The sequence below is a fragment of the Balaenoptera physalus genome, assembly GCF_965194825.1.
Source record: "Balaenoptera physalus genome assembly, chromosome: 1".
Lineage (NCBI taxonomy): Eukaryota > Metazoa > Chordata > Mammalia > Artiodactyla > Balaenopteridae > Balaenoptera > Balaenoptera physalus.
The window spans coordinates 116,279,305-116,291,518 of NC_138882.1; the positions used below are offsets into that span (position 1 = coordinate 116,279,305).

The 12,214-nt window shown below is 39.8% G+C and overlaps 1 pseudogene across 1 annotated transcript; it reads left to right on the forward strand.

The window, feature by feature from the left end:
• Positions 1–411: 411 nt before the first annotated feature.
• LOC309636523 lies at positions 412–11,662 on the forward strand (annotated as a pseudogene). The gene has a single exon. The product of its transcript is annotated as an uncharacterized misc_RNA (transcript).
• Positions 11,663–12,214: the final 552 nt, after the last annotated feature.

The following is a 12,214-nucleotide window of genomic DNA, read 5'->3' on the forward strand; positions in this document are numbered from 1 at the left end:
ATGCTCACTTGACATTGGTAGGAATAAATGTGATGTTACATGTAAAGCACTGTAGAAAGGCCCCAGTACACTGTATGCCAGTGCAGTGTTATAAATGATGTCGTTAATGATAACGAAGATGATGATGATAATGACTATAAAAGCATACATTTGCCATGTAATACATTGAAGAAGTGTCAGTGTACTAGGCACTTACCACATTGATATTCCTTTCTCTAAAATACACTGGCATGTCAGTCCAAAGCCAAACTGTGGCTTTCTATAAATAGACTCCCACCTGTGTGTCCCCGTAAGGCCAATGAGGACGTGTCATAGCGCTTTCAAATCACAAAGTGTGCCCAAAACTTTCACATCCATGGTTTTCTTTATTCCTTATTGCTGCCCTTGGAGGTAGGCAGCAAGGGCGGAGCATCATGCTTACTTGTGTGTTTGTCCTGTGACTTCGAACAAGTCCTTTAACCTTTTTGGGCTCAGTCGGCCAGTGAATAAGGAGAGAATTCCTGCTTTATGGAATTCACAGCCTTGTGGGAATCAAAAGGGAGGCAGTATGTCAAAGTGCTAAACCACAATGCCCGCATACAAATATCTGATCTGCCCTTATTCTGGGAGATAAGGAAACTAACATCTACAGAAATGACCTGACATGTGCACAATCCCTCAAGTGGGAGAGGCAGCACAGGAAATTGGGTCAGTGTGCCTTCCTTTACACAGCACAGCTTCCTGAACTGCTAAACATTCCCTGCAGGCCCTTCACCACAGAGGAAAAGAAAGGAAAGACTCAGGTCACACAGACCCCTGCGGTCAGGGCTTTGTAAAGCGGACTTAGCCAATAGATCACTGCATCCTGGCCTCACAGGTCAGGCCACCACCCCTCTGTGGGAAGCGTGGCTTCCTGTATCAGCCATGGTGCCAAGCCAAAGCCCTTTGGGGATATTTAACTCTTTGCTACACCCCAATTTATACTGGGGTTATGAGGTGCAGTGGGGCCTAAGGTTCCTGCTGATGCACTTGCAGCCGTCATGAGTTGGAGAATTCATTTCTGCTTGAATTCAAGATAACAGTAGCTACCATTTTTTGAGTGTTTCTTATGGATATTTTCCCCACATCATCTCATTCAGTTCTCACTATGGCCCTCTGAGGATGGAGGTGCTATTATTATTCTCATCCTCAGGTTTGAGAAAACTTAGGCCCTTACAGGTTAGGTAACACTTCAAATGGCGTGCAACCATGTAGGCTGTCTGAGAAGCCAGCACTCTTAATCACCTCAGTGTTTCACAAGGAATGGCCTGCAGACCACATATGTCAAAATGTGTCCACTCCCTCCTTCTCCCCCAACAGTAACCTACTGAATCAGATGGCGGTGGGTGGGAACAGTGGGAGCCCAGGAGTCTGTATTTCAATTAGTTCCACAGTTGATTCCCACGGATGTCCAAGTTTGAGAACCAAGGCCACACTCCCTAACCTTTCAGATGCATTTTGTCAAAAGACAGGCAAGGAAGGGAGCAGTTCAATTTTCAGTTCCAAATGCATCTTTGGCATCACTGTGGACAAAAAAAGCCAAGCCTCTTTTCCCTCAAAATTTGCTGAATAACTTACACAGCTTCTCTTTAGTAGGTCTGAGAGGGACAAGGTTGTTCCTGTTGATTGACAGGGATTTTAGCATGAATATTTAATGGGCAGGGCAGCTGGTATACTTGGCTAATGTAATATTTCAAGCTCTACTTTCATACTGAAGGGATTTGCCTTCCCTTAATGCATGTCTACATCCTGTCCTGGTCCTTCCAACAGCATTTTCCACACAGATAATGCCAGTTCAGGGAGCCTCTTTTTCCCAGCTCTCAGTTTAAGATAGCATTTACTCTTACCTTGAGATAAGGTTTTTTTGTGCTGATGAAATGCCACTGGGCATTGTCTTGATTTTTATCATTTCCTGTCCAGGCCCTCCAGGCCCTCTTGGTTATAACCCATTGACAGAATCGGCTTGGCTGATGTCATTCAGGAGAATCATTCACGCCTTTCATTCTACCTCTTTTCCTCTCTCTCTCTCTCTCTCTCTCTGCCTCTACCTCTCTCTATATCTCTCATTCCAGTCTCTGATGTTTCCCAACTTACAAAATATTTGGGTCCAATATTGTACTTGGGGTTTGTTTAAGCCAATCAGAGGGACAATTACTGTAATGGTGAAAGATGAAATAATTTCCTCCTTAGATCAGGAACAAAGCAAGTTCTCCCTTTACCACTTAAATAAATAAATAAATGCATTCATATTGGAAAGGAATAGGTAAAACTGTCTTCATTCACAGATGATACAATATGGTATGTAGAAAATCTCAAAGAATCTACAACAAACTATCAGAGCTAGTAAACAGTTTGAGTTAGTTCACAAGATATAAGAACCATGCACAAAAACCAATTATATTTCTATACGTTAACATCAAACAATCCAAAAATAAAGTAAAAAATTCCATTCACAATAGCACCAAAAATATATGTAGCAATAAATTTAATAAAAGACAAACACTAAAAACAACAAAACATAGATGAGACACGTTAAAGAAGATCTAAAATGGAAAGCCATTCCATGTCCGTGAATAGGAAGACTCAATATTGTTAAGGTGACAATTCTGCCACAAATTGATCTGTAAATTCAACATCCCTATCAAAATCCCCACAGCCTTTTTGTATATATTGACAAATTGATCCTAAAGTTTATTTGGAAATGCAAAGGAACTAGAATAGCCAAAACAAATTTAAAAAGAGAACAAAGGTGGAGGACTTATACCACTCAATGTCAAAGTGTATTATAAAACCACAGTAGTCAAGACAGTGTAGTACTGGTGCAGGGATTGGCATGTAGATCAATGGAATGGAATCGAGAGTCCGGAAGTAAACCTCACATTTAAGGTGAACTGATTTTTAACAAAGGTGCAAAAACAATTCAAAAGCAAACTGTAGCCCTTCCAACAAATAAGTGTTGGAATTGGATATCTATGTGCAGACAAATGAACTTACTTCACAAAATACAAAAAAAAAAAATTGTCTGAAATACCTCAATATAGGATCACAGACCTAAATATAATAGCTAAAATTATAAAACTTTCAGAAGAAAATATAGGAGAAAATCTTTGTGACTCTGGATGAGGCAAAGATTTCTTAGATACAATGCCAAAAGCAAACTCATTTTTGCTTTGATAAATTGCAAAAATGATAAGTTGATAAATTGCACTTCACCAAAATGGAAAACTTTGCCACTTCAAAAAACACCATTAATCTGCTGAGGCACTTGTATCTAGAATATAAAAGAACTCTTATAACTCAATAATAACAAACAAATAATGAAATTAGAAAATGGGCAGGGAATTTCAATGGATGTTTTCCCAAAGATATACAAATGGTGAATACACACAGGAAGAGCTGCTCAGCACCATTAGTCATTGGGAAAATGCAAATTGAAACCACAATAAGATGCCAAATTTACATCTGTTAGAATGACTAAAATTGAAAAGAGAGATAATTGAAAGTGTTGGTGAGAAAGTAGAACAATTGGAACACACTTATACTGCCAGTGGGAATGTAAAATGGTACGGACACTTTGGAAAACTATTTGGCAGTTCTTCAAAATGTCAAATATAGTTATCATATTGACCCAGCAATTTCACTCTTAGATATCTACCCAAGATAAATGAGGATATACGTCCACACAAAAACTTCTATACGAATGTTCACAGAAGCATTATTTATAATAGCCAAAAAAGTAGAAACAACCTAAATGTCCACCAACTGATGAATGGATAAACAAAATGTGACATAGCCATCTAATGGAATATTACCAACAATAAAAAAAGAATGAAGTACTGATATATGTTACAACATGGATGAACTTCTAAAACATTATACTAGGTGAAAGAAGTCAGTCACAAAAGACCACATAGTGTATGACCAATTTATATGAAATGTCCAGAATAGGAAAGTCTTTAGAGACAGAAAGTAGATTCCTAATTTCCAGGGGGTAGGCTGAGGGCAGAATGAAGAATGACTGCTAAAGGGTACAATGCTTCTTTTGAGGATGATGAAAATGTTCTAAAGAAGAGTACGGTGATATTGCACAAATCTGTTGAGTATACTAAAAGCCATTGAAGTGTACACTTTAGACAAGTGACCTTTATGGTAAGTAAATTATGTCTCAATAAAATTTTTTATGAAAAGCTAATAACAAGAAAAACAGCACACACTTAAGAAAATGAAAAGACAAGTTGGGAGAAAATATTTGCAAATCACGTATATGATGAAGAACTTGCATCTAGAATATATGAAGAACATTTATAACTCAATAATAAAAAGACAAATGATCCAATTATAAAATGGGTAAAAGATTTAAGAAGACATTTCATGAAGGAAAATATACAAATTGCTAAAATCACGTGAAAAGATGCTTAACAGCATTAGGCATTAAGGAAATGCAAATTAAAAGTATAATGAGATACCACTTCATATCTACTAGGATGGCTACTATCAAAAAGACAGATTATACTCAGTGTTGGGAAGGATATGTAGAAATTGGAACACTCATACTTTCCTGATGGGAATGTAAGATGGTACAGCCAATTTAGAAACAGTTTGGCAGTTTCTTAAAAAGTTTAACATAAAGTTATCATACAGTCCAGCAGTTCCACTCCTAAGAATCTAGAGAAATGGAAACATATATTCACACAAAATCATGCCTGTGAATCATAGCAGCTTTATCAGAGCCAAAAACTGGAAACAGGGACTTCCCTGGTGGTCTGGTGGTTAAGACTCCGTCAGGGAATTAAGGTCTTGTATGCCGTGTGGCGCAGCCAAAAAAAAAAAAAATACTGGAAATATCCAAATATCAACTGATGAAGGATAAATAAAATGTGATATACTACACAAAATGTTTTCCTTTCTTTATATAAGCATTATTTCATTTACAGGAAATATTATTTAGGAAAGAAAGGAAAGAAGAAAGGAAAAGAAAGGAAGGAAGGGGGGGAGGGAAGGAGGGAGGAAGGAAGGAAAGGAGGGGGAAAGAAAAAAGAAACTACTGAAGAAACTACTGATATATTGTTTGGAGACAATTCTCCATGAGCTGAGGCACTGATTGCCTTTGTTCCAGACCATCTCTTCAAGGATGATTGTTTAGCAAACAGCTCTGGAAGATTGAGATAGTGTCTCTCCCTGGAGCGGAGGAATGATTTGCTTGATGTCCAGTTTAATAAAGACAATGTTTCCCTCCAGGACAAAAGTTGAGTTGGTTTGCTTGCAGCCCATTACAAAAAACTAGGTTTCCTAAGCTTAGGATTCCTCAATTTTGACATAAACCCTCTGCCTCTGTAGCATCCATCTGGGCCCACTTGCATCAACCTTGTGGGACTGGAGAGGCACAGGAAATCAGCACAAACGTGAAGCTCGTGCTGCCTGCTAGGCCCTGAGTAATGAAGTCCTTTCTCCCTGACCCAGGAGCCTCATGTCTTCAGTCAGCAGCCATGAAACTGCAGCAGGCTAACTTGTTAGCTTGCAATCACGGTAAAATTTCAGACTTTTCATAGTTCTTGACATACGAACTACAATATGGATGAACCTCAAAAATATTATGATAAGCAAAAGAAACCAGACACAAAAGACTACCTATTATATGATTCCATTACATGAAATAGCCAGAAAAGGTAAATTTATAGAGACAAAGCGGATCAGTGGTTCCCTCGGGCTGAGAGTGGGAGCAGAGACTGATTACAGTGAACATGAGGAAAGTTTTGGGGATGATAGAAATACTCTAAAACTGGTTTGTGGTAATAGTTACACAAGTCTCTACATTTACTAAACATCATTAAACTGTACACTTACAATGGGTGAATATTTATGGTATGCAAATTATACCTCAATAAAGCTGTTTAAAAAATACAATAAGATACTACCTTCACACTCACTGGAATGGCTAAAATTTAAAAGACTGGCAACAGTATGGGCTGGCAAGAATATAAAGCAATGGGAACACTTATGCTTTGCTGGCAGGAGTGTAAAATGGTGCAACCACTTCAAAAAAACATTTGGCAGTTTCTTGAAAAGTTAACATACATCAACCCTATGAGCCAGTAATTTTGCTTCCTGGGTATTTACCCATAAGAAATGAAAATATCTGACCATAAAAGATATGTACTTGAATGTTTATGGCAACTTCATTCATAATTAGTCTAAATTGGAAACCTACCCAAATGTTCATGAACAGGTAAAGGGATGACCAAATAGTGGTATATTCACACAATGAAATACTATACCACCTCCTCCACCAAAATAGTGATATATGCAGCAACATGGACGAATCTCACAGCTATTATACCGAGTGAAAGAAAACAGTTACAAAGAACATACAAAGAAGTATAACTCTGTTCCTATGAAGTTCTAGAACAGGTAAAATCAACCTTCAGTCATAGGAATCAGATTAATAGTTGTGGGGCACGATGGGGGGAGGAAAGGCCACATGGGAACCTTCTGGGGACCTGCAGATGTTTTACATCTTGTTTAGGATGGTGGGTACACAGTATATACATTTATCAAAAATCATCAACCTGTGTGCTTAACATGTGTGAATTTTATTGAATATAAATTATACATTAATAAAGTAGAGTTTTTAAAAAATGAATTTATTACCTTCCTTCCAAATTGCCTCTCTCCATCATGGACAATAATATCTTCCAAGTTAACCAGGTTAAAAACCTTAAAGGTTTTGCTGATTTTTCCCTCTTTCTTATCTTCCAGATCCAGTTAGCCACAGGTCCAGTGGGTTTTTCCCTTGGAAATCTCCCCATTTATTACTACCTTCTCCCCTGTACTCTACATCTGTTGTTTTCATCTGTCTTGCACAGACAAAAGCAGAGGCAGAGTAAGGAGGAGAGAGAGGAGGAAGAGGAGGGGGAGGAGGAGAACTTACAACAATGAATTCCTTGTTTGTTATTGTTTCCTGTGGGGCATAGAATTTAAGTTTTGTGTTGTGTTTCTGTTATTTGCAACAAACGCAGAGCCAAAATAATATGGTGGTTAATAGCCTGGACTCTGGAGCCAGAATGACCAGGCTCCAGTGAATCCTGGATCTACACTTATTAACTACGTGACTTTGGGCAAGTTTCTTAATCCTTCTGAACCTCAGTTTTCTCATTATTTCTATACTACTACTGCTAATAAAACCACCACACACTACAAAGCCTTTTCTACTCTCTGAGCATTTTTTTGCCATTACATAATTAAATATTAGAAAACAAACAAACTAAAAAGAACACTGTATTAGATGCTATAATAGAGGTAGTGACAGAGTGGGAGAATTGGAGAGGAGCACCACCCAGTTAGACAAACTTCAAAGTTTAGGGCACAGCCCCCAAGACTGGCCTCATTGACTCCAGGTTCCCCAAATCACCTTCAGTTTCTGCAATTCGTTAGAATGACTCAGAACTCACAGAAAGCTATTATTCTCATGGTTAGAGTTTAATTACAGGGAAAGGATACAGATAAAATCGACCAAAAGAAGAGACACATAGGGCAGAGCCTGAGAGGGTTTCAAATGTGAAGTTTCCACTGCCTACTGCCCTTGAGGTCAGGATGCGTAGTCACCCAACATCAATGTATGACAACCCGCATGGAGTATTGCCAACCAGGGAAGCTCACCTGAGCTTCAGTGTCCAGAGTTTTCATTGGAGCTTCACTATATAGGCATGATTAGTGAACACAGTCTCAATGATACTGCATGATCCAAAGCCCTGACCCTAAGTCACATGGTTGTGACTCCTAAGTCACATGTTTCTCCTGTGACCAGACCTTACCCTAAGGTTGTTAGATATGGTCAGCCTTACCCTAAAGCCTGGTGTGGCCAGCTCCTGCTCTAAACAAACACACTCCTATGACAGAGTGCCTCCCAGAAGCTGAGGGCAAAGGCCAAACTTCGTCTTTGTATAAAACCAAACTCCTTAGGTCATGTGTACACATGACCTAACCCTATGGAGATTTGGGAGTCAGCTAGGGTTTAAGGTTAGGACTTAGATAAGTTGAAGTCTTATTGAAGTCTATGGAAAAATCTGGCAAAATCCACACTGGATTGATTTGTTATATATTTATACGTATATATATTTTAAAAACATATTCTTACATATTTCAATATTAATGGCAATAATTTTTACCCCTAGACTTTTGTGTTATCCTGACCACCTCTTTCTTCTTTTTCCTGTTACCTCCTTATGAATATTTCATGTTTTCCAAAATTAGAAGGTTTTTAAGGATTGAAAGAAAAACCTGAACTGAGGGTTAAACACATACATTTTACTTGGAAGAAAGTAAAAGAATGGCCAAAATCAGGTTCAGAAATGTCTCGTTTTTAGTAATCTATGCTTTAGTCTATATTGCTGTAGATAATTGAGAGTTGTCCAAGATTGGTTTTTGGAAACGCTTAATTTTACCTGATTTTTACAAGATAGTCATTTAGCAAAAGAAGTTTCCAAATAATTCCTCATTTCAGCAGTAATAGGCAAGAAAAGAAGATTAAATCCTTGAACTATTTACTTAGATGAACAGAAATACCCTTTTTTGAAATAATGGATATGCAAGATTTAGCCATTAAAGGGTTAGGGTAAAATGAAAATCCTCTCAGTAACAGTTGAAATCTGAGAAAATCTTTCAAGGAAATTAAACACTTGATCAAAAAGCAGAAAGGGTTATTGGTGAGAGCTGAGATTAAACAGCAAAGTTGTCTGAGAAGGGGCCTCAATTATAAGAAGCAGACAGTTAATAATATCCTCTCAGGGATCTGCTTTTCCTCAAGACGTATCTTTGGGGAAATGCAATAGTTTCATTTTCTTTTTGTTATGATAGAAAAAAGTGCCTTACCTTTGAAAAATGTGAAGAAAACTTTAAAATTTTGAGAAGAATCAGAACCACAAAGGAAGAATTTAGAAGTATGCTTCCAGTATAATCTAAGAGAAAGTACCACCCTAAATAAGGGTCTAAGACATTTTAAAAGTATACTTCCATTAAATTTAGTTCTGTAAACTGAAATATAGAAACAAATCAAAAGCAAGATAATAGTGATTCACACTTCTTGCGTGAAACTAGCTAAGCACTTTTATCATTTGAACCCTTCGGCTCATAAGAAGACACAAATCCCTAAAATGAGTCAGTTATTTGAATCCTATCTTTGTTAGTAACTCTTCACATGGCCCTGAGGAAAGAGAACCATTTTCCTATGCTGCATTTCTCTACTGGAAAGAATGAGAATACTTTACAGTCATAATGTTACCATCATTTACCATCACGTACCATCATCATCATCAACACGACTACCACATACTAAGTGCCAACTATGTGCCGGCAGTATACCATGTACTTTCCACAGTTATTTAATTCTCATAAGTGCACTAAAGTTTAAAGTATTATTATCCCCACTTTATAGAAAAATCAGGCACTCAGAGAATTCAGAGTCAGGAAGCAACAGAGTTAAATTAAAACCTACTTCTGTGGGCCCCTAAACGTCCCCACTCTTTATCCCTGCTCCTGCAGTTCAATGGTTTAGCAGTTCCCGTGAGCTATTGTATCTGTACTGCAGCCAGTGTTCGGGACTGATGTCACCACGCTTGTGCTCAGGGTTACCGCAGTGCTGGGAAGGACAGCAAGGGCTCTGCCATGTCTGTGGGCCTAAGGTTGAAAGAAGATGAGTCCCCACAGCTCGATGGGAGATGGGCAGTGTGAAGCAAATCATCTTAACCAGGTTGTGAAGTTAATTCTGATGCATCTGGGTCCCAGCAGCAGGCTGGCCAGCCCCTGAGCTGGGCTGAATGAACCACTTGATTCCGAGCCAAATCTCTCTCACACTCTAGCCCAACACTACATGTCAATAATAGGTCCTTGATACCTCATAAAATTCAAAGTTCTTTCTAATATTATTTCAAGTCCAGCATGCCTTCTATTATAGCATACTCCCTCGCAGGTAAGTGTAAAAAAAAATTTCATTGATGTATTTCGTCAGAAGTCTTTTGGTTGCAGGAGACAAAACCCCAATTTTTGCCGAAGAAGACAGAAAATCTATGGACTCACATAGCTAAATCGTGAAAAGGGCAGGACAGAGCCGGCCTGAGGAAAGACTGGATCCAAAGGCTCCAGCACCATCAGAGTTGTCTCTCTGTTTCTTCAAGGGTGGCTTCAGGCTCACACTCTCAGAGGGCTGCAACCGGAACAGAGATAGTGTGTGAATCTCTATAGCTCCACTTTGAAAATACTGGGAGAGAGTTGTGATGTTTCAACTTGGGTCATGTGCTAACCTCTTGAACCAATCGCTGGGGCCAGGGATGAAATCATATAAGAAGAAAGCCATTCAGACCAGAGGATTAGAGTGCAGGAAAGAGGCGGAGGTTCCCCCAAAGAAGGGTATGACACCAACGTGGACATCAGAATTATTGGCAGCCTCTCCAGTCCTAGTCTATCAAAGGGTCGTATCTGAAGCGGGGGTTAAGCACTAAAGTCAGCCTGAAGGTGGAACATTGCATAACTCAAAGTTATCCTTGAAAATTTTCTAAAATGGGCACATAGGGGGAGAAGAGAGGAAGAGGGCTGGCGAGGCAGGGACCGAAAGAGTGGCTGGCAGCCAGGAGCCCCGCGAACAGAGCGAGCGTAGGCAAGCGAGCGAATTAGAGGGAGTAGGGGAGACGGAGACTGACCGGTAGCCAGGAAGACAGACCAGACGCACCCACGGACAGACAGCTCGAGAAGGCGCCGGAGAACGTCGCGCTGGTTCCTCCCGCCTTTCACTTTCAAAGCCAGGATTTTGCCTTTTCCGTGGAGCCCGAGAGAGAATGCTGGGACTTCAGCGTAAGCTAAGATTTCTCAGCTAGGGAAGGAAGATCAGCTCAGTCCTGAGAAGGGAGGAAGCAAGCACCCCTGTCCCCATGCCCCCTTCCTTCTCTCCCGTACCATACTTGGGCGCCAAACCCAGCCCTTCCCTAACCACTCGACTTCCTCTTCTCCTTTCTAGCATGGTGGCTATATGGACAGTCTGACAGAACAGAGACTGGCATCTCCCGATCTGCCGGCCCCCATCTGGAACGCTACAGTGTTCTGCATTGCACCATGACCCTGGATGTGCAAACTGTCGTCGTTTTTGCCGTGATCGTAGCCCTGCTTATCAATGTCATAACTCATGTTTTTCCTGGGAACGTGCTGGATGGAGTCCAGTCTCCTGAGCTGTTGCAAAATCTTGCTTTGATTTCAACCAGAGAACCCCCAGGGGAAAAAAAAATAAATCAAGAGAGATGGACAGTCAGAGACAGGGAAAGAGAGAGAAAGAGCAAGTGTTCTTACCCGGGAAGGAAAACATTTTAATGTGCTTCAACATGGCCTCGCTGTGATATGTGCGAGGTTGGCATATTATCTCTCCTGAAATCTTTTATGTCTCGTCTTTTAAGTATGTTGAGTTAAATTGTTGAGTGAAATCACTTATTGCTTGAGTAAAATTGTTGATAAAGAAAAAAATCAATCAATAATCAATTAATTAATTAAATGGGTATATAGCCCTAATTCTTAGTCACAATAAGGGTTGAAAAACACGGAGCTTGATTAAAGAAAAGAACGAAATAAGTGTCTACAGCTGATGTTTGGGCATTCAAATGAGCTTGCTTTTAAGACAGTATTCACATCCCTTCCCAAGAATAGGAGATGCAGAGAAAATTCTAAATGTGCCCTTCTTAACCACAGGGTGCACTCTATTTTTTTGTAATATAAATTTATTTATTTGTTTGTTTATATTTTTGGCTGTGTTGGGTCTTTGTTGCTGTGCACGGCTTTCTCTAGCTGCGGTGAGCGGGGGCTACTCTTCCTTGCGGTGCGCGAGCTTCTCATTGCGGTGGCTTCTCTTGTTGCGGAGCACAGGCTCTAGGCACATGGGCTTCAGGAGTTGTGGCGCCTGGGCTTAGTTGCGGCCCATGGGCTTAGTTGCTCCAGGGCATGCGGGATCTTCCTGGACCAGGGCTCGAACCATGTCCCCTGCATTGGCAGGCGGATTCTTAACCACTGCGCCACCAGAGAAGTCCCTATTTATTTATTTATTTTATTTATTTATTTATTTATTTATTTAAATAGGAAGCTTCTATTACTTTAGTGCATCCCAATAAAATCATTTGTTGTGACAAAAGAGATATGTGAAAGTACATAGCACAGGCTCTGGTCA